The sequence below is a fragment of the Artemia franciscana genome, chromosome 5 (assembly GCF_032884065.1).
Source record: "Artemia franciscana chromosome 5, ASM3288406v1, whole genome shotgun sequence".
In the NCBI taxonomy this organism is placed as follows: Eukaryota; Metazoa; Arthropoda; class Branchiopoda; order Anostraca; family Artemiidae; genus Artemia; species Artemia franciscana.
The window spans coordinates 21360572-21384758 of NC_088867.1; the positions used below are offsets into that span (position 1 = coordinate 21360572).

The window sequence follows — 24187 nt, forward strand, 5'->3', positions numbered from 1 at the left end:
CTAATACGAAAAAAAACAAAATTAAACCTTACTTTTGCGTGGCTAGAATTCTATTTGTCAGCTTATAATTCTTATTTTATATAGACTTATTTATAGCCTACGAATTCTTCTTTTCGAAATCTACGCCTGAAAAGGTCAACCAACAATTATGAATGGTAGAACCCTACGGTTAAAAACAATGACAGTTCTGGTTAAATTAGAGTTCAACCAGTCAATTGTTTCACGCAAAATCACTTTTCATGACAACCTGGTTTGTCACTGTTTCACGCAAAAACAGCGGTTGAGCTCAACCACACCGAGTGGTTGAGCTCAAACAGTCTCTTTGGTTGACGCGAAAAAAGGCCTTTAGTCGAATTACCCCCTTGAACCCTCAGGATTACTTGTCCGTTGAGGACACGTGACGTCATATTTTTTTAAATGGATAAACATGTGAAACCGTTAAGTCTAGAGAAAAGACAAGGAAACTGTAAATAGTGGAAATAATCTTAGCTTTTCAGTGACCTGTAAGTAATCTTATGCATATTCCTTAGGATCCAAAAGGTTTTTGGTGTTCTAGGCCCGTCTTGCATAGGCTAAGCTTCATAAGGAGTCAGAAGAAAAGTTTTTTGGTTATTTAAAAGGTTGGTTCTTAGGAAGGCAGCTATCACATTGGTGTGTTAGTCAAATATTACTATATCAAATAGGCCTAGTTTCTAAACCATCATGTAATTTTTAGTTGAAAAAATTTAGAATGATTAGGCCAATACCTATAGCCTTTTATATAGTCTATATTTGTTAAGATTGCTATTGAAACTGGATTTTTAAGGTAAAGTAGGGGTAAAATTCTACTTTTGGCTATCTTTGAAAGAGGTTAGGCTAGGAAAATGAAACTTTCAGGCATGTGTCTACAGGCTAAAGTATGTCCCAGGAAGGTTTTTTGAAGTAGGCTACCTACCTCTACTTCTGTTCCCTCTAGAGGGCCCTGAAATTTTTTGGTGCCTTATGTTTTGGTTATCAGTTTCTTTTTCTCTGGCCTTAGTTCTGAAAAGACAATTCCTGTTGATTGAGCAGAACTTAAAGCCATATCACTGGTTTTTTCTAATTTTAGAAATAATCTTTTATGCCATCTCATTATAGGTTAAATATATGGCTGATATTATTTATTCTCCATGGATTTTTGTTATATTTGATTTCATTGATGTCAGTTGCTTTCTGTTAAAAATACATTTATTTTTTTACATATAGCTCCTTCTTTTGTGAAAAAAATTGAACTGTTTTTCTTTTTACATGTTGTATAAAATGTAAAGGAATACCTGGCCCTTTATTTCATAGATTCAACTAAAAGTCTTTGAGGCATCTTATATCAAAATACATCTGACACATTTTAATGGGTTTTTTTTTTTTTTTTGATGACATAGAACACCATTAAAGTTTTGCACTTGCTTTGCTAAAAATTGTCTTAAAAAGTGCCAAGTTTGGAGAGTTATGTTAATATTCTTCTTGCTGATCAGTATAATTGTTTTTAAAATTCCTTCTGTTTAAAGCATTTTAGAGAGATTCTGAGCCAACCATGGGTATATTGTTGTCACAAATGATTTTTCTCCAATGGGCTGGTGGAAAACAAATAGAACATATAATTTCTCTTTTTTTATTATTTCAAGACTAGAATATCACAAAACTAAGCATTCATATTGCTGATAGTATCTTAAGTAAATACAATCCCTGATAGAGTTTTGTTGATACCTGTCTTAAAATTTATTTGTCTAAATAAAATACATATTGTTTGTGGGACAGTAGTGAAAAATGGGAGCAACTATGACTTGAGTTGTTTTTTTTCAATATTTTCTTTTTCCAAATAAATTTTGTTCTCTGGTGACATTTGTGTTCCTTCCTAAGTGGCTGGCACTCTAGGTTGAGAATCCTTTATCCAAAGAGCACAGGTTTAATTCCTGGCATTAGCAGTTTATTTGGACAAAGGTCAGTGACATGACTCTGTAACTTCAGCCAGAATTGGCCCAAACTTAACAGGTTACCTAGAGAAATCTGGGGTCAGTAAGCAGGAAGGGCATGCAAAAGCATACGATGACTGGCCCCTTGCTTCCTATTGCACTTCCTGGCTAAAGGACCACCTGGTCCTTTACTGGGCTTCTTACTTAGCCATAGAAGATTTCTTTTAAACCCATTAAATAAAAGTACAAAGGAAGAAATGCCAGTAAGGTGGTCCTTCCTTTTCAATGAATTGTTGATGTACAGATAAGAGTGTAGGTCATAAGAGGTAGCTGGTGAATGTTTTGCAAGGTTTAAAAATTTAGGACAATTGGTCAGGTTGGCAACTGAGCACAAAAGTAAAATTTTGTGAATGATTTTTCTTTGTGAATGTTATATTTACGTAATGTCAAGCATTTTAAAGTTAATCTTATTGTTTTGTTTTAATTGCCATGGCCTTAGGACTTTAGTGTATTAAAACCTACTTATGTCCATCCATTTTCTTTTAAACAGAGAGGAGTTCTATGTTTCCTAGCTTCAATAAATTTATATGCAATTTTGAGACCAGGGTTACAAAGTTGGCTAAAACTTGCAAATGGAATTGTGGTGTGACTAATTAATCTGTAAGAAATGTATATCAGTTTAAAGATTTAAAAAATCATGTAGAAAACAAACAATACAAATAAATAAAAGTATCCCTTTACAACCATTTAATGAAGTGTCACAAATGTAGATCATCCCTAAGATTGAAATGAACAAAGCTTCAATTATGAGTCTGTTTTCTTTAAACAGACTGAATGGGCAAACCTCCAAGCTATGACAAATTCAATATCACTTTTGGTCTCTTTCCTTTTCAATGGGAACTTTCTTTGGATTTTTTTCAACCAAGTAAAAACATTAGGGACAGGATCAGGTATAAGTGACCTTCCACTTAGCCTACATACCCAGGGGAAAATCATGCAGCTATACTAATAATTGGTAAATTTTTTGTTGTTCATATTTTTGATTTACAAATAAAGTGAATATACCCCTTGATGCCTTTTTTATGTTCTTTACAAACATAGTAAGTGCTCCAATTGCAAGTTCAAATTTAAAATCTTTTTGGGCTCTTGAAAATGACCAAAATATACCCAAATAGTTTTTGGGTATAAAAAAGCCTAAAACATTGGTCTCAAACTTACTGTTTCATTATTAATCCATTTTTTAAATGTTGTATAATCTATGAGCACTGATTTTCCTCAACTAAGTTGGATTAATAAATTTTGTAATATTATGCTGTTTTTCTTCTTCTTTGATGCCAAATTTTCAATTAAAGTATGTGTTTTTTCTCATTTTTTTGACAAAATAATGTATGTTTTTCACTGCCAAAATTTGTTAGGTTAAGTAAGGTCAAAAAGTGCTTAAATTTGAACTTGCAATAGAAGCAATTATTATATTTGTAAAGAACATACAAAAAGGTATCAAGTGGTATATTCACTTTATTTGTAAGTTAAAATATGAACAACAAAAAATATACCCCTAACATGCCTAATTTACAAATATATAGCACAAGTTATATATTTCCAATGTTTTCTGCCACCTTTTACTTGTTTTTCAGTTCTTGTTTTGCCACAGTTGCTTCAGTTAACAGGTACTAGGGTTGAGAAATAGATTGGCAGAATCAATAGAAAATATGTAATTTCAGCTATAGATTTCCATATTAGGAGGGTTGGGGCTAAAGTAGAGCAGGGCTGCATGTAGAATGTGTTAGCTATAATTATTATGTAAATTACAAAGAATCACTTTTTTTAACAGGTTTTCTTCTATAGGTCTACAGGTCCTTCTCTTGGCTTATACCACATCAAGCATTATATACCCAGAGAAGAATAAGTAGCAAAAAGCTACTTATTGTTCATGGGAATATTATTCATGACCACTAGTTCACCTCACCTTGATTCACACTAACTATGTAATGGCTTATTTACTCTCCTTACTTTTCTGCTAATTCTTGTATAATCTATGACTGTAGCATCCTCTCCTCTATTCGAGACAGTTCTAGGTATATTCACTAGTGTTTTTAGCTGTGTTTCTTAACGTTCCTCTCCAAGTCACTGTCTCCTACTTTACAACCTGTTTTATTCAAGATATACCCTCCATCTTCTGCATTGTAAAGTTTTAGTCTCTCCTTTTTCTTATTAGCTTAGTTGACCTATGCCATTGAAAGTAATTAATTTTTTTGAACCAAAGTTGTGTTTTATATTTTGATTCTTAACATGCATTTTATGTGTTAATATTGTATAAAGAATGAATTTAGAGTTTATGTTATGCTTAATCTTTTGTTTGGCACCTTATTCTAGCAGTGTTTCTGCTCTCCAAAAAGAAATTAATCCCTAAGAATTCCAGTTTTAGAAGCTATAAGGCATTGACAAACAGTTCGTGGTAACGAACTGTAGTAGTGAGCAACCCGGCTCAATAGTCCTAATACTTTGCTCTTTCCGGTAAAGTAATTTTATTGATTTCAACTATTTATTCTATGGCCTTTGTGATTCAGGGGTCATTCTTAAGAATTGGGAAAAATTTAAGCTTTAGGGTAAAGAGCGAGGTATTGACGAGGGGGTGAACCCCCTCTTATACGTAATAAAAACATATGAATTTAGAAGTTGGTTATGTAAGTTAATTCGTAAGTTACGTATATTTTCACTGATAAGAAAGTTTGTAAAATTAAAAGTTCTAGTTGCCTTTTTAGTAACCAAATAATTTGGATGGTAACTAGGCCTACTTCTCCACTCCTTTTTTTCTTAAATTCGTCCAATCAAAACTTTGAGAAAGCCATTTAGCCAAAAAATAAATTAATATGCAATTTTCGTTTTAATTATTCATGTGCGAGAGAGCCAAAATCAAAACATGAATTAATTTAAAAACATTCAGAAATTAAATAAAAAAACAAGTTTTTTTTTAACTGAAAGTAAGGAGCGACATTAAAACTTAAAATGAACAGAAATTACTCTGTGTATAAAAGAGGCTGTTCCCTCCTCAACGCCCCGCTCTTTACGCTAAAGTTTTTTACTGTTTTACAAAGTAAAGTTGAGAGAAAGAGTCAAGCTTTAGCGTAAAGAGCAGGGCGTTGATTAGCGAATAGCCCCTTTTATATACGGAGTGATTTCTGTTCGTTTTAATTTTTAATGTCGCTCCTTACTTTTAGTTTAAAAAAAACTTGTTTTTTTATTTAATTAGCTAAAAAACTAGAGAATTTATCTTGCAAATCAAATTGTTGGCAGAGTCTTAGCCTCAGATTGAAATATTTTGGAATTATAAAAATAGACCTTTTTAAGTTTTTTCTGTTTAAAAAACAATAGCTAACAACTCCTAAATATTACTAACAATTAGTGTTTAGAAAACAGTTTATTAAATTTGTTGACAGCTTTGTTAACTCTATTGACACCTTAGAAGCCATTTATTGTTTTTGGTAAAAATTCCAATCCATGTTTTTACTTTCTGGTATCTGGCGTTTTATTTTGGTTTTGATGTTTGGAGGTGTTTTTGACAAATTTTTGTACCAATAAATAAAAAATCAGGAACTGAATTAGAAATATTTTGCCCAGTATTTGGGACTTCAAATTATTTCAGAATTATAAAGCCTTGAAAAATTTCCCTATTTACATAATTCTGCAAGATCACGCTTTTATAGCCCTTCTTCCTCTGACAAAGAAGCAACAATATTTAAATTAAGAATGTACTAGATGAAATGCGCTTTACTAGTAACATTTTTAAGAACCAATTAAAATAGACTTTCCGAAAAAGAAGTTTGCTAAAAAAAATTAAGGATATGTTTTACTTAAGATCGGAAGAAATAGAAACCTACAATAATTCAAACACAAAAAGACCAGAAATCACTATTAAAGACTAAATGAAACCCAAAAGAAATTAAACAAAAACAAAAATCATAGCAAAAAATACAACAGGTACTAATAAAAACGAAGACATTAATCTTAAAAAAAGGAAAGCTTAAGTTTAATATGCAAATCGAGCTTAAAACAGACAAAAATATTTTACTTTTGAAGTATAAGTGGAACCCAAAATGAACAGAAATTAAATAAACAATAATAGAAAACAAACATACAATAGGTACTAATATAAATGAGTAAATGATTTGGTCTTTGAACTTTGTGGACATAAACTGGATTTAACTCCGAGTCAAATTGGATTGCGCAATTAGTGAAATTGAGTACAGTAAGAGATTAAGAAATGTTATTAACTTTGAGCATTCAAAGAGTGTAATGCCAAGTTTGCTTCTCACTCAATTGGACTATCTGTCTTGGCTTTTTCAATTAGCCATTACTTGATGCCACAACTTTTCCATTTTAATTCAAAAATCAACGGAATCGTTGATTAATCGGTATAATAAGACATTAACGTAACCCTAATATGAAAGCAGGAGAGGGGCAGTTCCCCCTTCGTAAGCGTCAACACTGCACACAATATTTATTTCCACCTGTGAAAATCGTCGATTTTTACAAGTTTTTTGAACAAACTCTGGCTTTAATTCAGTGACAGTGGACTATATATATATATATATATATATATATATATATATATATATATATATATATATATATATATATATATATATATATATATATATTGTACATGTACCAACAAATTGAACAGTGGTAAAAATCAGGACAAAAGGTACCGTTTTATTTGACTCTTTGCTCCGATTGAATATTTAAATTTTTAGAGCAGTGCAATTTAATTTGTCGACATTGTTGCCGCAACAGTCTATTTTGTGGCAGCAGAGTTCAAAATCATCAAGCTTTCTAACCCTGTATAAGAGAGCGGGAATGGTACAGAAGAGTCGTAGCGGTACCGGCTCTACTGTAGTCCTTAAACTGCTGGGAAAAGGTATACCGTGTCCCGCAATTCCCGTTCCACTGGGCCACCTTTCCAACGTTAATTGCCACTACTACCTTGGGCCTGCCCATTTTTCAAGATAAGTGCTTGTTATTTTGTATACGGAAGAGAATAATGGAAGACTAATACTATTCAGTCTTCGCGTATTATAGCTGAAATTTTACAATGTCAGTAGTCACCCAGTCGTCCTTTGATCAATTCAATAAGTTGATCAGTGAGAAGTTGGACAAAATCCTAACGGCACAAGCTGAAGTTTCTACAAAGCTAGACTCAATTTTGGCAGAAATTAAGGTTCTAGACGATGTAGCTGAGTTATGAGACCATTGAGTTAGCCTTAGATGACCAGAAGACAATCAGGTTCGTTGGAAAAGTGGCTGCTAACCTTCGAAATGAAAGAAAGAAAGCTTAATCTACTCATTCACGGGCTTCCCGAAGAAAAAGATTCAGGTTTCAGTTTGAAACTAAATTCGAAACAAACCTGAAGTCACAGAACCTATCAATCTGATGAATTGCTACCGCATCACTCCTCGGTTGTCAAATGTTACTGATTTGTGTCAACACGGTATCAAATCTAAACAGCAAACGAAGCCTGTTTTGATCTCGGTCGGCTGTGAGAGAAGTGAATGTTTCTAAGAAGTGAATTAAAAAGGCCATTATTAACAGGACTAATTTCTTCAGGTAAAAGATACCTGTTACGTGGTAAATTACCAACAAAAGGGTCTCGGGCTAAATCATCACCTATATTTATTGAATTTAAATTTTACTCAACTCAGTAGAATATCTCTCAAACCGTTTCAGTCTATCAGACATATCAAAAAATTACTTGACAAAATAATTTGCTTTTAATTTAATTGCCAAATAGTATCAAAAGCATGAGACATAGTGAAAAGCACGCGACATACCGGATCCTCTGGTGATGGACATCCATTCGAAGAGATCAAAGGCTCAATACCAAACAATGGTGCTGTAAAAGGAAAAGCAGCAGAAAAAGAACTTTGTATTTTTTTAAGATAGATAAAAAAGAAAGCATAAAAAGAAAGTACACTGAAACAGAAAGAGAAACAGTGGAATAGGGCACATGGAAAACAAAATAACAATTCGCGGAAACAAATCATAAACTTTACTTGTCCAATGCAATTAACTGAAGATACGAAAACAAAGAGACACTAATTAAACACGAGACCAAGAAGGTGCAGTAGAAACTTTTGTTTCAAGCCAAACATCAGTCCCTTTGTGGCACACTCTGAAAGATACGATTTCACCTTTTGATTTCATTTCTTTTGCCGCCCCAAGTAATTCTATTCCAAGAGCTTCTAGTGCAGTACCAACGTTACAGGAGGTTGAAGTCACATTTGGAGGTCAAGTAATAAAAATAAAACGAGTGCAAACAACTTGGTACCTTGGAGTCATTGTTGACCAGAATTTAAGCTGGAAAGCTCATATCACTAGTCTAAGGCTTAAGTTAGGAAGGAATGTAGGTGTAATGGATCGTCTTAAATTTTTTCTTCCTTTTTATGCTTTAAATTCAATCTGTTTTTCTCTTGTTCATTCGTATACTAGTTATTGTTCGATTATTTATTTGAGTACGTTTCAGTCACATATTTCTCCTATTGCGAAGTTACAAAATAAAGCAATGAGAATCCTTAAGATGTTATTTTATTCCCCAGTTTCTCTTCCTGGCAAATCTATAACGAAGAGTCTTTGCATTTATTTATATATCATTCTGGTTAGACAAATTTTAGCTTTTCAATGTATACTTTTCCGTGTCCGTTATCTAAAGGATCTGCTACCAGATTGCTTTAAATAATTTTTTCCAGCCCTCCCTCAGTCCGACCGTACAATACTCGTTGTCCTTTAAGTAAGCTTCCCGTGCCTTTCATTGTCTCCGAACGGTCTGGATTTTTGCCTAAAAATACAATTAAAAATTATTGGAACACATATATGGATCTTATTTTGATCAGAGTCTATCGCTATTAACATTAAAAACTAAAATCAAAGCTCTGTTAATTAGTAAATATTAATTTGTGAGTAGCTCCCGGCCATTCACCTATCGGATAAATAATGACAATAATTTTAATAAAAGTTTTTTGACAATTATTTTTTGGTGTGGGATAGAGTGAGAAGTGTGATGACATCCGTTCCTTCTGGGTTTGTATGTTTATACCGTTTGTATTGTCACCCGGCTTTCCTGCCAGTCTCACTGCCGGGGATGTTTTGTGAATATTTTTGTATATTTATAGTCAAAGAATAAAATGAACTTGAGCTAAATAAATCTTAAAACAAGTGAAACCTAAATCGGATATGCAAATCAAGCTTAAAACAAATAAAAATATCTACAAACAAGAGTTTGCGCTTGGCCTCCTTCTCCCACTGTAAAAATCTGAAGCTTACTGCATCATTGGGACTATCGAAAACTATATGTGTATTGAATAGTCTTGGAAAGTACAAACAAAATTAAACTGAATGTTTGATATATAATGCTTTTGATGTTGAAAGGTCATCAGTTCAATATTTTGTTTCACTGCAATCTTATTTTCATTTTAAATGCTGCAATTACCGGAAAAGAAAATATTTGTAACATAATTCGTTTTCAATGAGTTCAGAATTTGCTTTACAGTTAGAGATGGGGGTAATATCCAAACTCGTGTTTGCAGTGAAGCTATATTTGTCCTGAGCAGTCTTGGAAAGAACTAATAAAATTAAAATGAACATTTGATGTATAATGATATTAACTGCTGAAAGTTCATCAGTTCGAAATCTAATTTTACTGTTGCTAATTTCCAATGTTGTAGTAAGTACAAAAGAAAATATTTATTATATAATCTGTTTTCAGTAAAGTGCCAATGATGTAGTAGGTTTTAGACCTCTACAGGGAGAGAAGGAGGCAAAACCCAGCCTCTTGTTTGTTGAGATCTCTTTTTGTTTCAAGCTTGATTTGCATATTCAGTTTAAGTTTTCACTCGTTTTAAGATTTATTTACTCATTTATAATAGTACATATTGTATGTTTGCTTGCAATGATTGTTTATTTAATTTCTGTTGGATTTGGGTTTCATTTATACTTCAATAGCAAAATATTTTTGTTTGTTTAAAGTTTGATTTGCATATTCAGCATGAGCTTTATTCATTTTAAGGATAATTTATTCATTTATATTAGTACCTGTTGTATATTTTTTACTATGATTGTTTATTTAATTTTTGTTCGTTTCGGGTTTCATATATTCTTTAATAGTAGTTTCTGGTCTTTTGAGTTTTAGTTACTGTATGTTTCTATTTCTTCTGATCTCAAGTTTAATATGGTTTTCACTTTTGTTTTTAGAAAACTTCTTTTTTGGAAAATTTCTTTCATTGATTTCTGTTTGTTTTTGATTGCCAGAGTTTCAAGTTTTTGAAAATTCCCTGTTTCAAATAATTTTTTATCCCAAAATAATTTAACAGTTTTGGCAAGAAATATAAAATTAAACTGAATATTTAATATATAATGATATTAATTGCTGAAGGATCACCAACTCAAGATTTTGTTTCACCCAGGGATGAATTTAAAGCTTTGACGCTTCTAGACCGAGGCATTTTTGTCGCTTCGTTTTTGAAAAATTTTCGAGGAAATCCTCAAAATTTTGGGAACTGTGAAAGCCATAGGGCTTATTGGACCTATTGGTAAATCCTGGTCTGGTTTCACTACAATTTTCATTTTACTTTGAACGTTGTAACAAGTGCAAGAGAGAACATTTGTAATATAATTTGTTTAACTAAAGTGCCATCTACGCAGTAGGCCTTATGCTTTACCATTTGGGAAACGGGTAGTAGCCATACTTTAGTTTATATTGAAGAAGTTTTGGAAAGAGTTGATAAAATTAAAATGAATTCCCATGATTTTTGGAATAGAATGTTGCTAATATTTTTTTTTTGGTTGGGGAAGGGGGAAATGGAGAAAGTGCACTGCGTCAGCTCCCACGATTTTTGGAAGAAAATGTTGTTACTAAGTCGTTTTTTGGGAGGGGGAGTCGTGCTACGGAGCGAAGGCCAGGGGTCAGTTCTCATGATTGATCATCGATAATTGTTTTGAAGACAGAGGGATATCGGGCCATGATGGACCAGGGGTCACCTCCCATAATTATTAGAATAAAATATTGTTAATAAGTTGTTGTTTTTTTTGGGAGGGCGGGGCTCGGGCTTTGGAGGGCCATGTGTGAGTTGCCATACTTTTGGATAAAATATCTTTAACACTTTTTTTAGGGGGGGGCATGCAGAAAAGGTCAGGGGTCAGCTTGCTTAAGCCTTGGAAAAATATCGTTAATAAAGTTTTAGCGTGGGGGTTTAACTTACCTGATCTTTCAACTATTTTCAAAATCCTTGCATAAGAACCTTATATGCCCCTTGGAAATAGCATGCAACACTTTCCCCAGGGCTCTGGGGGTTTGTGTTGACCCTGGAGTTTTGTTAACCGATCTTTACGATTTTAACAAAATGATAATCTCAAAAATTTTGACTTTTAAAAAGAAAACTAGAACTTTCAATTTCCAATAGAACGAGCCCCCAACGAAGTTATACGATCATTCCCTCCCTAAAAACCTTATTTTGCCCAGGCTCTGGGGAGGGGGACTGTGTAAACCCGGAATTTTTACTCTATGATCTTTGATCTATTTTGGACTGAATGAAAATCTCAAAATATTGATCGGACGTATTTTGGGAAGAGCCATTGGGTGGGAGGGGGGGTCTTGTTTTCATCAGTTTACTTTTGATTCTCAAAAAGAGCAATTAGAACTTTAAATTTCTAGTAATTTGAGTCCCCTCAAAGTTTTTCCTCTTGCATAAGAACCTGGCTCAGGTTCTGGTGGGCTGCGTTATTACTGAAGTCTTTTTTATATAATCTTTAGTATATTTTGAACAATAAAAAACTCAATCGGACGCCTTTGGGGAAAAGAGGGTTGGCAGGATGGGGGGAGAGCTAGATGCCTACAGTCTTATCCGCCCCCGGGGCATAACTTATAATACTTCCCTCGGACTCAAGGGGGTTGTTTTGATCCCTGAGTTTTTGTTTTTTGATCTTTAAACCATTTTGAACAAAATGGTTATCTCAACATTTTGAGAAGCAAAATTTGTACTACCATCCCTTCCATAAGAACCTTATATGACCCTGGGGCAAAATTTACAACACTTGCCCCAAGGTTCTGCTGGGCTCTGTTATCCCTGGAGTCTTTTTTAAATAATCTTTAGTCTATTTTGAACAAAATGGCTATATAAGAGATTCAATCGGACACATTTGGGTAAAAGAGGGTTGGCAGGGAGGGGGGGTCTATTTGCCAGCGGGTCACTTTTGACTCTTTAAAAGGGAATTAGAACTTTCAATTTCTGATTCTTTGAGTCTCCTCCGAGATTAATTCGATCACTTCTTCCATAAAAACTTTGTATGCCCAGGGGATAAGTTACAGCTCTTCTCCCGGGCTCAGGAGGGTGGGGGTTATGTTGATCCCTAAGTTTTTGTTATCTGATTGTTGGGCTATTTCAAATTAACTGGCAATCTAAAAATTTTATTGGATACGTTTGGGGAAAAAGAGCGTGGGGGAGGGGATCAGATGCCCTCCGATCCCTTTTTATTCCCAAAAAGGTAACTAAAACTTTAATTTCCAGTCAAATGAGCCACCTATGCAATTTATACGACCTCTCTTTACATAGAAACCTTTTATGCACTTGGGGCATAACTTAAAACACTTGTCCTCGGGCTCTGGGGGTTTGTGTCGACCTCATAATTCTTAGTATCTGATGTTTAAAGTATTTTTTACGAAATGGCTATCTCAAATTCTTATCGGATGGGCTCAGGGAAGAAAGGGCGTGGGGTGCGCTAATTGCCCTTCGATCATTTTTGACTCCTTAAAAATGAACTTGAACTTTCCATTTCCAATCCAGTGAGCCCTCTCTAAAGTTTATCCCTTCTACAAGAGCCATATATTTCCGCAGGTGATAACTTACAAAGCCTGCCTCCGGGCCCTGGGGGTCTGTGTTGACCCCAGAGTTTTATTATCTGATTTTTGAATTATTGTTAACAAAATGATTGTCTAAAAATTTTATTGGATGCTTTTTGGGAAAGGGGAATAGAGTATTTTTATGTTATTTTTCAATTTTTTATTGATTGCTATGTATCTTTCTTAGTGCCTCCTGCTGCGTTTTAATTGAGACTCCTTCTGTAGTTCAAAAGGCAAAATTTTATTGTATGCCTTGGTTCTGAAATGAGTCTATTTTTATTTTTAGCAAGTGGATTTTTATGGCCTACCCTTTTTTTATGTATATTTATTGTAAAAACAAGTGTCCCAGTGCTAATGGACTTTTTTTTTTAAAGCATATTGGATCTGTATCCATGAACAATTTTAGTTATGCTGATGGCTTGGCGGTGTTAGCTTGTTCCCTCACTATACTTATATGCTTCTCAAGGTTTGTGAAAATTCTGCTGCTAATTATGAAGTTCTGTAAAACTCCACCAGAGCAGAATGTGTATGTTAATGCCCGTGACTTTTTCAAACCATCTTTGTCCTGCCTTTGAGATTATATGGTAATGACCAGTCCTTTGTGGGGGAATTCTACTTTGTTAATTTTTTTTTCAAATAAGTATTTACTTGGTTTTTCATGCTATGTGCCAGCTTATCAGATAGATAATTTTGATGGTCTAAAATGACATTAAAAGCTTTCTTCTGTGATCCAATTATTTTAGATGGGCCTTTGTTTTGCTCGATTGAAAAGGCATGTATGATAAGTGATAATAAGTGGATGGTTTCTTCGTTTTTGCTGTTGTTTTTCAGAAACCTTGGTGCAGTTATAAAATAAAATAAGTGTTACAAAACTGGAGGAGAAAGTGCCAAATTTTGGTATATATATTTTTTTCTGATTAAGAAATAAAATTTAGTTTCGTCTTGTCAAAGTCGGAAAACAAGCATAAATTAAGTAAAAAACAAAGGTTGAATCAATCCCTTTTAATTTGTGTTTGAAAACACTTAAAAGTGTTTGACTTAATGTACTATTTTGATTTTATTTTTATTTTCTTAGCTTTTAGTGACATATAAAGCGAATTCGGCTCTTTAGAGCTTGTGATAGCCTTTTGCAAATAAATATTATCTTATCTCTTATCTAGCCTGAAAATGACCCAAGTTTAAGCTATGCTAGAAGGCCGGGGGCTATCATAGCCCTAAGCTCGTCGCTAAGCCGAAGTAAGCAGTAAATTGATAAATAATAGCCCATTCAATGTGGCTGAAAATTGGGACTGAAGAGGAATTGGTGTAAGAATTGGGCCAAATTTTTGCATCGTTGCATCACTATTTTAGTATTTTAGGTATATAAAACAAGAGTTTTTCAGCAACCATACCAAATATTGTCATGCCTGTGATCCTGTTTGTCACTAACTTAGTTAGTGAAACAAACTAAAAAAAGTTTCTGCTAATTTATCTCCGCGAATACATTTTTGCTTTTTCAAACAGTTAATGGCAACGAACTGTAAGTAAGGAGCAACTTGGACAATAGTAATCGAAACTCAAAGAAATGCAGTTTTGATAATAGTAATATATCAAACAGTTCGTGTACTTTAGTAAGGAGCGACCTGTGAGTTTCGAAGTGATCAGGGACAAAAAGGTTTTTGGCTCAGTTGTTGAAGTGGGGCTCCCGGCTTCCCCCTCCCAAAAACTGTATGGATCCTTTTGCCCGTTCGATAATCAAACAGTTCGTGGTAATGAATCGTAGTAAGGAGCGATTCGGCTCAATAGTAGCCGAAACTCTAAAAATCAGAATTTTGATACCAATAGTTGCATCAAAAGAATTGTATTTTTACGCTGATTCTAAATACATAAGTTTCATCAAGTTTAGTTTTACCCATCAAAAGTTACAAGCCTGAGAAAATTTGCCTTATTTTAGAAAACAGGGGGAACCACACCCTAAAAGTCCAAGTATCTTAACAAAAATCACACCATCAGATTCAGCGTATCAGAGAACCCTACTGTAGAAGTTTTAAGCTCCTATCTAGAAAACTGTTGAATTTTGTATTTTTTCCGAGAAGACAGATCACGGATGTGTGTTTATTTCAGATTGTCCTAGAATGCTGCGAGAGGGCTCATTTTAACGGAAATTAAAAGTTCCAGTGCCCTTTTTAAGTGAAAAAATGGAGGGCACCTAGGCCCCCTCCCACGCTCATTTTTTCCAAAAGTCACTGGATCGGAATTTTGAGACAGCAATTTTGTTCAACATAGTCAAAAAACCTATTAATTATGTCTTTAGGGACGACTTAATCCTCCACAGTCCCCAGGGGAGGGACTGCAAGTTATAGACTTTGACATTGTTTACATATAGTGATGATCATGGGGACGTGTACAGACGTTTTCAAGGGGACTTTTTCACGTTAAAGGGGGTCTGGGGAGGGGGTTACGTGGTAGGATCTTTCCATGAAGGAATTTATCATGAGGGAAGAAAATTTCCATGAAGGAGCCGAAGGATTTTCTAGTATTATTAAAAAAATGAGAAAATAAATTAAAAAAAAGTTTTTCAGGTGGAAGTAAGGAGCAGCTTTTGAACCTAAGACGAACAGAAATTATTACGTAGATAAGGGGGCTTGTCTCCTCCACAATACCTCACTCCTTACGCTAAAGTATTTTTTAGTAATTTCAATTATTTATTCTACGGTCTTTTGATTCAGGGGTCGCTCTTAAATAATTGGGACCAAATTGAAGCTTTAGTGTAAAGATCGAGGTATTGACGAGTGGGAGAATCCCCTCATATACGTAATCAAAATATACAAGTATAGAATTTCGTTAGGTAAGTTAATTCTTAAGTTACGTATAATTATTACTAATAAGAATGTTCGTAAAAAAAGTTCTTGCTGCCTTTTTAATTAGCCAAAAATAGGAGCGCAGCTAGGTCTCTTCTCCTGCTCCTTTTATCAAAATCGTCAATCAAAACTATGAGAAAGCCATTTAGCCAAAAAAATTAATATGCAAATTGCATTTTAATTATTCATGTGAGGTGAGCCAAAATCAAAACATACATTAATTAAAAAACGTTCAGAAATTAAATAAAAAAACAAGTTTTTCCACTGGAAGTAAGGAGCAACATTAAAACTTAAAACGAACAGGAATTATTCCGTATATGACAGGGGTCGTCCCCTCCTCAGCGCCTAGCTCTTCATGCTAAAGTTTTTTATTGTTTTAAAAAGTAGAGTTGTGAGAAAGAGTCAAATTTTAGCGTGAAGAGCGAGGCATTCAGGAGAGAACGACCCCTTTCATATACGGAACAATTTCTGTTCGTTTTAAGCTTTAATGTCGCTCCTTACTTGCAGTTAAAAAACTTGTTTTTTTAATATTTAGTACATCAAAAGAATTGACTTTTTATGCTGATTCCAAATATATAAGATTCATTAAGTTTAATATTACCTATCAAAAGGTATGAGCCTGAGAAATTTCGCCTGATTTTAAAAAAGGGGGAGGCCCCCCAGAAGGTAAAGCGATCGGAACGAATATCACACCATCAGATCTAGCATATCAGAGAACCGTACTATTGAGGCTTCAAGCTCCTATCTACAAAAATGTGGATTTTTAGGAGGGGGCAGACGAAAGATGACAGATGAGTGTTTATTTTTTTTTTATTTTTTTTGTTTTTGTTTTTTTAATTATTTCCAGAGTTGATTGTATCGAAACAACGGTAAAGAAGATTGGGAGATAGCTCATTCGAATGGAAACCAAAAGTCCTATGGCCTTTTAAATGACCAAAAAGACTGGACGGCTATTTTGAAAAATAGTTAGAAATTAAATTAAAAATAAGCAAGTTAAGGAGCAACATCAAAGTCAAACGAACAGAAACAGAACACTTGACCACTTCCTCGATCCTCATCCTTACGGTACAGTTTGACTTTTTGTCCTGATTTTTTTAGGAAACCCTACTCAAACACAAGAGCCCTTGATTTTGGATGAGAAGTATTTTTAAAGAGCTCAAAGACCTTAGCGTAAAGAACGAGGGTTGAGAAAGAGGCAGCCCACTAATATACAAAACAGTTCATCTTTGTTTTATGTTTCTATGTTGCTCCTTACATGTTTTTTAGCTTAATTTTACCTTAAAGAGGAAGGAAAAGCTTTCAGCCATCGAAGGAATTTATGGTTAATGATATTTATTGAATTCAATAGCTGCGTGTTAAGGCTACGAGAGGTAGTGCTAAGTTACTTAGACAAACTCGGCTAAAAATATGGTTGGGGAGCTGGAGTGTCCCGCTCTTACTTTTACAGAATGTGGGCTTGTTTCTCTGCCATATATCGGATTGTAATATTTTTTTCGCAGCGAATGGGATGTAGAGCTTTGATATGGCTATTGACCTGTCTCTGGGTGGTAATGTTTAGGGCATTGGGGATGAATTAGAAAAATGTCCAACCCTATGTACAGATGTAGCATACTGGTGTGCTGGTATGAATGATTTTTTCAGGACCATAGGAATCTTTGTTTTCAGAGGTAGCCAGGGACGGATCTAAGGGAGGGGGGGCAGCGTGCCTTGGGCGCCAGCTCGAAAGCAACTGTTTAATCTGATCAAATAAAATTTGATTTTTCAATTAAATGCCGTTCTTGGTTTAAATGCTAAATGCCGTTCTTGCTCCCGGGCGCTGACAAGTCTAGATCCGTCCCTGGAGGTAGCTGCATAAAAAAGACAAAGAAAAAGAAATAAAAATCCGTAAGTTTTGAAGTAATATACCCGATCAATCTATCCTACATCTATATCTGACTAGTGAACACAGTTCGATAGTTCAAATAAGATATTTTCCATGCATACGATTCTTTTTCAAGTGACAGGTAAATTGTTTGAAAGAGTGAAATATAATTGAATTATTTGGAATTCGTTGAAGGAACTCTAGGTGTCAGTGCGGTATCAACCGCTCCCTTTCAGGCGTACGTTCCTCCGTTTTAACCTAACCTAACCTGTCATGCTTATATTAATGATTTTCCGCATGAAATTTAGTAGCTCTTTGCATTCCTTGTTATGTCGAGTAACAATAAATTTCAAACTAACTATTGACAAAACAACACTTTTCTGGAATCTTAATGTTAGTGGTTAACGAAAACCTAACCGTTTTTTCTTCATCTCTGCTGAACAACAACGAACCCAAAATTTAGAATTTGTGTCTTAACGCGGCTTACTTCCTGTTGTCCACTGACCATTCTTGGACCACACATTCAGCGGCTTTCTTTGACTATTATCCACTTTCCCCCCTTTTCTATTACACCTCTTAGTTTATCTATTCTTTTCTTTGTATGTTGATAAATGCCTGGCTAGTGATACCTTTCACTGGTCAACAGGGGGCATTATTGGGGGCACGCTTTTAACAATTGATGAATAGATAAACCACAATGTACCGAGCTTGACTACAAGAAGAACACAAATAATCCTTCTATGAAAGAATTAAAGTTTCTAAACATCTGGAATGCTGAGATACAGGTACCTTTGCTTCGGTTAGATGTTATACTTGGGTTTCCCTGTTTAGGCAACTCGAAGGCCCTGTTTCTATTCAATTTTTCGTCGTTTATTGTCAATTTTATTGCTATATTAGGCTCGGACGTGAGGGACAGGAGAGAAACTCGCCCCTCCCCCAAAAAACTTTATTTTTAAACTATTGATTTGAAAAATTGTATAGTTTTCTGATGAAAATACAACAGTTCAAAATAGGGATGAAACCTTTTAATTGACAGTGAAACAAAAGTAATTTTTTTTAGCTGGATATTCCTAACTGTCAGTAATTTTTACTGCTGATGATGGACACTGTATATGTGTTCGAAATATCCAGTTAGAAAATTTTATATTTGTTTCACTGTCAATTAAAAGGTTTCATCCCTATTTTCAATTGTTATATTTTCGTCATGGAAAGGCAGTGTGGTCTTCGAAGGCATCTAGTTTTCTGATGATCCGCCGTTTTTTTTGTTGTTTTTTTCGTTTTTTTTACTGTTAAGACGAGTGTGACTTTTTTAGCGCGAGAATTTGATTACTTTTAGTTCGCGTCTTGTAGACAAGTTGGATCTCTTTTGATTCCTGATAACTGAAAAATCATTAGGGTGTTGTCCCAAAAGTATAGTTATAATTTTTGAAAATACCTAACTACATATAAAAGCAAAAAGATTTATTTGCAATAATTCAACTGAAATGTATTAGCAGGAAATAGTCCGCATAATTTCAACAAACTAACATTTCATAGATTTTTCCCCTACAGACAGAAATATATTCAAAATGCCTTGAAGTTATACTGAAATTCGTATTTATTTTACGATAAAATGAAGTTTTATTCTCAGAATAGTTCTCATTAAAAAATATTCCTGGACTTGCATTTACCGTAAAAAAGTTAACGCAACACAAAAATTGCAAAAAAAAAATCAATAAATACTTCGAAACGAGCTATGAAAAAATGTTAAAAGATTATTAAAAGAACAATTAAAGAAAATTTTTTGGTAAACAAAACTTTTATTTTTCCAATCTCAATACATCAAAAAATAGTCATTTCAAAAAAGAGCAAAAGCAAAAGTTAGGTCAGAAAAATTAAAAACCCATCAAAACAGACTTCGAAACGTATAAACAAGTTGCTGAAGAACAGTAGAAGAAGCTGATTGGTTAATGACAGACTTGTTAAAAGCATGTAATAAATTGATAAAATCGTGAATATAACAATTGTCATAAGATATAAAGCAAGGTAAAAACGAAAGAACTTGTTGAGTTGAAAACGGTAAATTAACTAGAATATAATTAAAAGTTAAATTTAAATAAAGATAGTACAAAAGTCTCGTTGTACCATGCCGTTTTGGAAAAATTGGGTTATTAATGTGTGTGACCTTTTGGCTTTTCCTACGTAAAAACCGTCTTCTCATTGGGTTTTAGGGGGGATTGAATGGTTCCTTGGTCCAGGAGTTAAATTTCAGCCTTCAGATTGAAGCTGATACAAAGTGACTTTTGCGACTTGTGCAGGGTGAGAGTTACGGTATTGACATTAGTGATAACAAAAAGCAGAATGCAAAATTGATTCTAGTAAGCTTTATCGAGTCTGTACCCAGACCTGAACCATCGAAGTCTTGATCATCTGGGCTTGTGCGCCAAATTTAATAACTTTGCTAATCAATTTGTCAAGGTTAGGTAATAGTCCCATCTCAAATAGAAAATGGCCGGAAACCTGTAAAAAATATTACCACCTCTCAAATTTGTTACACATTTCATACTATCTATTATAATCGGAAGTAATTTTCTTGAGTGATTCGGTATATTTATAACAATAGCCTGCCTCTTCTTGTTGGCTCCTGTTCACCCAAAATTATCTTCGGTCATCCTACCTCATATTAATCGTCCATTTATTGTATGCGCTGTATATCCTGTTGGGAAAGGGAAGAAGAAAGATATATAATATTATTTTGTTACAGCTTCACTGGCAAAACTTTCAGGAAATATACAGGGTTTCCAAAAACTTAATTCCATATATATATATATATATATATATATATATATATATATATATATATATATATATATATATATATAAGGATATATTTTATATCTTAGAGCATAGTCTAGTTTTTGAAAGTATTTGGTTGTACATAGTATTTGAATTTTTTTGCAGTTTTTTTTTGTTTATTTGTAACGCCACTAGTAATATTTTTTAATTTAGAACTTTATACTTCGATATTTCTCCAAAAACTATTTTTCATTGGTTTTATTGACTATATCTTAACTAGGAAATTCTCCCCCAAATTTTTTATGGTTAGGATGGACTACTTTAGTAAAAGAAACCTTACAGATCGTACCTAACGGTTTGAACAACTGTTGATTCTTTGAAGTCATTAAATAAAAAAAACAAGTTTTTTTAACTGAAAGTAAGGAGCGACATTAAAACTTAAAACGAACAGAAATTAATTCGTATATGAAAGAGGCTGCTTCCTCATCAACGCCCCGCTCTTTACGCTAAAGTTTGACTCTTTCTCTCAATTCTTCTTTTTAAAACAGTAAAAAACTTTTTAAAACACGCATCCGTGATCTGCCTTCTGTAAAAAAATACAAAATTCCACATTTTCGTAGATAGGAGCTTGAAACTTCTACATTAGAGTTTTCTGATACCCTGAATCTGATGGTGTGATTTTCGTTAAGATTCTATGACTTCTAGGGGGTGTTTCCCCCTATTTTCTAAAATAACGCAAATTTTCTCAGGCTCGTAACTTTTGACAAATTATCGATGGAAAGTTCCCCCAGCATATCCCCCTCTCCTCAACCCCTGCCCCCAACCAAAAAAATCCTCCTGAATACCTCCGGATAAGACTAAACTTGATGAAACTTATATATTTAAAATCAGTATTAAAATGCGATTCTTTTGATGTAGGTATTGGTATCAAAATTCCATTTTTTAGAGTTTTGGTTACTATTGAGCCGGGTCGCTCCTTACAACAGTTCGTTACCACGAACTGTTTGATAGGCAGTACAATAGTGCTGCCGAAGCAAAGAGCGAAGTGGGCCCAATGTGTTATCTATTTATTTATTTATTTTTGTTTTGTTTTCGGACTACGGCACTTCGTATAGAAGGAGTTGTCGTAAAAACTTTGGAAGGAGCTCATTCGACTGGAAATTGAAAGATCTAGTGCTTTTTTTAGTGCCTTCTAGTGCCTCTTTAATTCAACTGAAAGTAAGGAGTAACATTAAAATTTAAACCATCGATCTTTGTGTTTGAGTAGTCTTTTTTAAAGAACCAGGGGAAAAAGCCAAACGTCAGTATAAAGAGCGAGGGCTTAGCATGGAGCAGGCCCTCTTATATAGAGGGTACTTTCTGTTCGTTTTAAGCTGCAATGTTGATTCTTTGTTTTCTTGGGAATACACCTTTCGTGTATTCCCAATAACAAATACTATATGTGAACAAAATGGGCAATTTGCTTAACTTACAGTCCTTTCCCGAAGGACTATTGAGGGTCTTGTCACCACCAAAAGCATAGTTTCTAGACCTTTCGACTATGCTGAATTAAGTGGTTATCTTAGAATTTTGATCGGATGACTTTTTGGCAAAAAGGAAGTGACAGCGGGCTAGATGCCCTTCAATCTTTTTGGTCACTTAGAAACGGCACACAATTTTTGATTTCTGTTTGAATGAGCTATCTCCTGAGCTTTTAGGACAATTGGTTTGATATGATCACCCCTGGGAAGAATAGACAAAAATAAAATAAAAATAAACATACATCCGTGATCTTTCTTCTAAAGAAAAAAAAATTCTTCGAGATAAAAGCTTGAAACCTTCAGAGTAGGGTTCTCTAATATTCTGAGTATGATAGTGTGATTTATGTTAAGATCACTTGACTTTTTGGGGCGTTTCCCCCCTTTTCAAAATTTGGTAAACTTTCTCAGGTTCGTAGCTTTTGATGGGTGACATTAAGCTTAATTAACATTATTAATCTAATTCTTTTGATGCATCCATTGTTGTCATAATTCTGTGATTTAGAGCATCGGTTACTATTGGACCGATTCGGTTTTTACTTACGGTTCGGTACCACGAACTGTTTGAATAATAAAAAAACAAGAGCTCATATGGCACTTGTGACGAGGTCGGAAGAGCCAACATTTCGCAATGTTATCGGGGTAATGTTTTTTTTTCCGGAGGCTACCATGATAAGCACCAATGGGCGGAATTTCTGCCTCTTAAGCTGAATAGTTTTTTCTATAATTTTTGATCGCTTTAAATCCATCGCTGGATTTAGCTCCTCTTATGCTTGCTGGCCCATACTATAGCAAATTCTAGATTTAATGACCATAAAACGTGATCCAATCTGATATATCTGGTAAAAGTGGTAGTCAAGGCTATATATTTTAAAAAAGGTTTTGAAATTAAATTCAAAATTAATACTAAAAATTGCAGAGCAAGACAAAAATTATAATAATTGTCCCTGTCGCAAATTGAACCTACGACCTTCGGAGTAGAATATTAACACCATGTCCACTGCACTGTGCAGGCTTGCAAGGAGACATTTTTTAAATATTTTTTTCTAATTTTCTGAATTAACTGAACCCTCCACCCCTCCCCCCGGATGGTCGAATCAGGAATAATTTAATCTGGTCCGGTCCCTGATACGCCTGGCAACTCTCATCGTCCAAGCTTATCTGGAAGTGCCCGAACTAGCAAAACCGGGACCGACAGACAGAAATTCTGATCGCTATATGGCACTTGGCCGACGGGCAAGTGCCATAAAAACTAGTCCTTTCAGCCGAAATTAAGGAGTAACCTTGAAACTTTAAACGAAAAGAAATTATTCGGTAGATGAAGGGGGATGTCCATTCTTCACTGTCCTTACTCTTTACGCTAATGTCTTAAGGTTCATTAAAAATACTTCTCATTCAAATTCAACGGGCCATGTACTTTAGCAGTTTTTTTTAAAGAAATCTGACAAAAAATCTGACAAGAGCGAGTGATTGAGTTGGAGGCAGCCCCCCTCATTTACGGAATAAATTTTGTTCGTTTCAAGTTTTAACGTTGCTCTAAACTTATAGTTGATTTTTTCATTGTTGTGGGAGTTGGGGGGGGGGGTCGGAAATCTTGGAAATGGCTTAGAGTGGAGAGATCAGGATGAAACTTGGCCGGAAGAATAAGAGAAAGTCTAAGATATGTGACTGACGTAACCGGACCAGATCTGCTCTCTTTGGTGGAGTTGGGGGGGACTTGTGAAAAATTAGAAAAATAAGGTATTTGTAACTTACGAACGGCTGGTCGGATCTAAATGAAATTTGATTTTCAGAAGGACCTTGTGCTTCAGAGCTTTTACTGTAAATCCCGACCAGATCTGGTGACATTGGAGGGAGTTGAAGGAGAAACAGGAAATCTTGGAAAACGTGAAAATTGTGGTATCTTTATCTTACTAATGGGTGATCGGATCTTAATGAAACTTGATATATATAGAAAGATCTTATGTCTCAGATGCTCCATTTTCAATTCGAATTGGATCCGGGGACATAGGGGGTTGGAGGGGGGAAACAGATATCTTGGAAACCGGAAATCTCGGAAAACGCTTAGAGTGGAGAGATCGGGATGAAACTTGATGGGAAGAGTAAGCACAAGTTATAGACACGTGATTGACATAATTGGAACGGATCCGTTCTCTTCGGGGGAGTGGGGGGGGTCTTAATTTGGAAAAAATAGAGAAATTGAGGTATTTTCAGCTTAAGAACGAGTGACAGGATCTTAATGAAATTTATATTTAGAAGGAACTCATGTCTCAGAGCTCTTATTTCAAATCCCGATCAGATCTGTTGACATTGGAGGAGTTGGATGGGAAACCGAAAATCTTGGAAAACGCTTAGAGTGGAGAGATTGGGATCAGAC

At 34.6% G+C, this 24187-nt stretch overlaps 1 long non-coding RNA gene across 1 annotated transcript in view; it reads left to right on the forward strand.

Annotated features, from left to right (window-relative positions):
- Positions 1–396: 396 nt before the first annotated feature.
- Positions 397–24187, forward strand: part of LOC136027094 (uncharacterized) — a 59128-nt gene continuing 35337 nt past the window's right edge. The window contains exon 1 of the long non-coding RNA XR_010617495.1: positions 397–503. This is a non-coding gene — a long non-coding RNA (uncharacterized LOC136027094). The remainder of the gene's footprint in view (positions 504–24187) is intronic.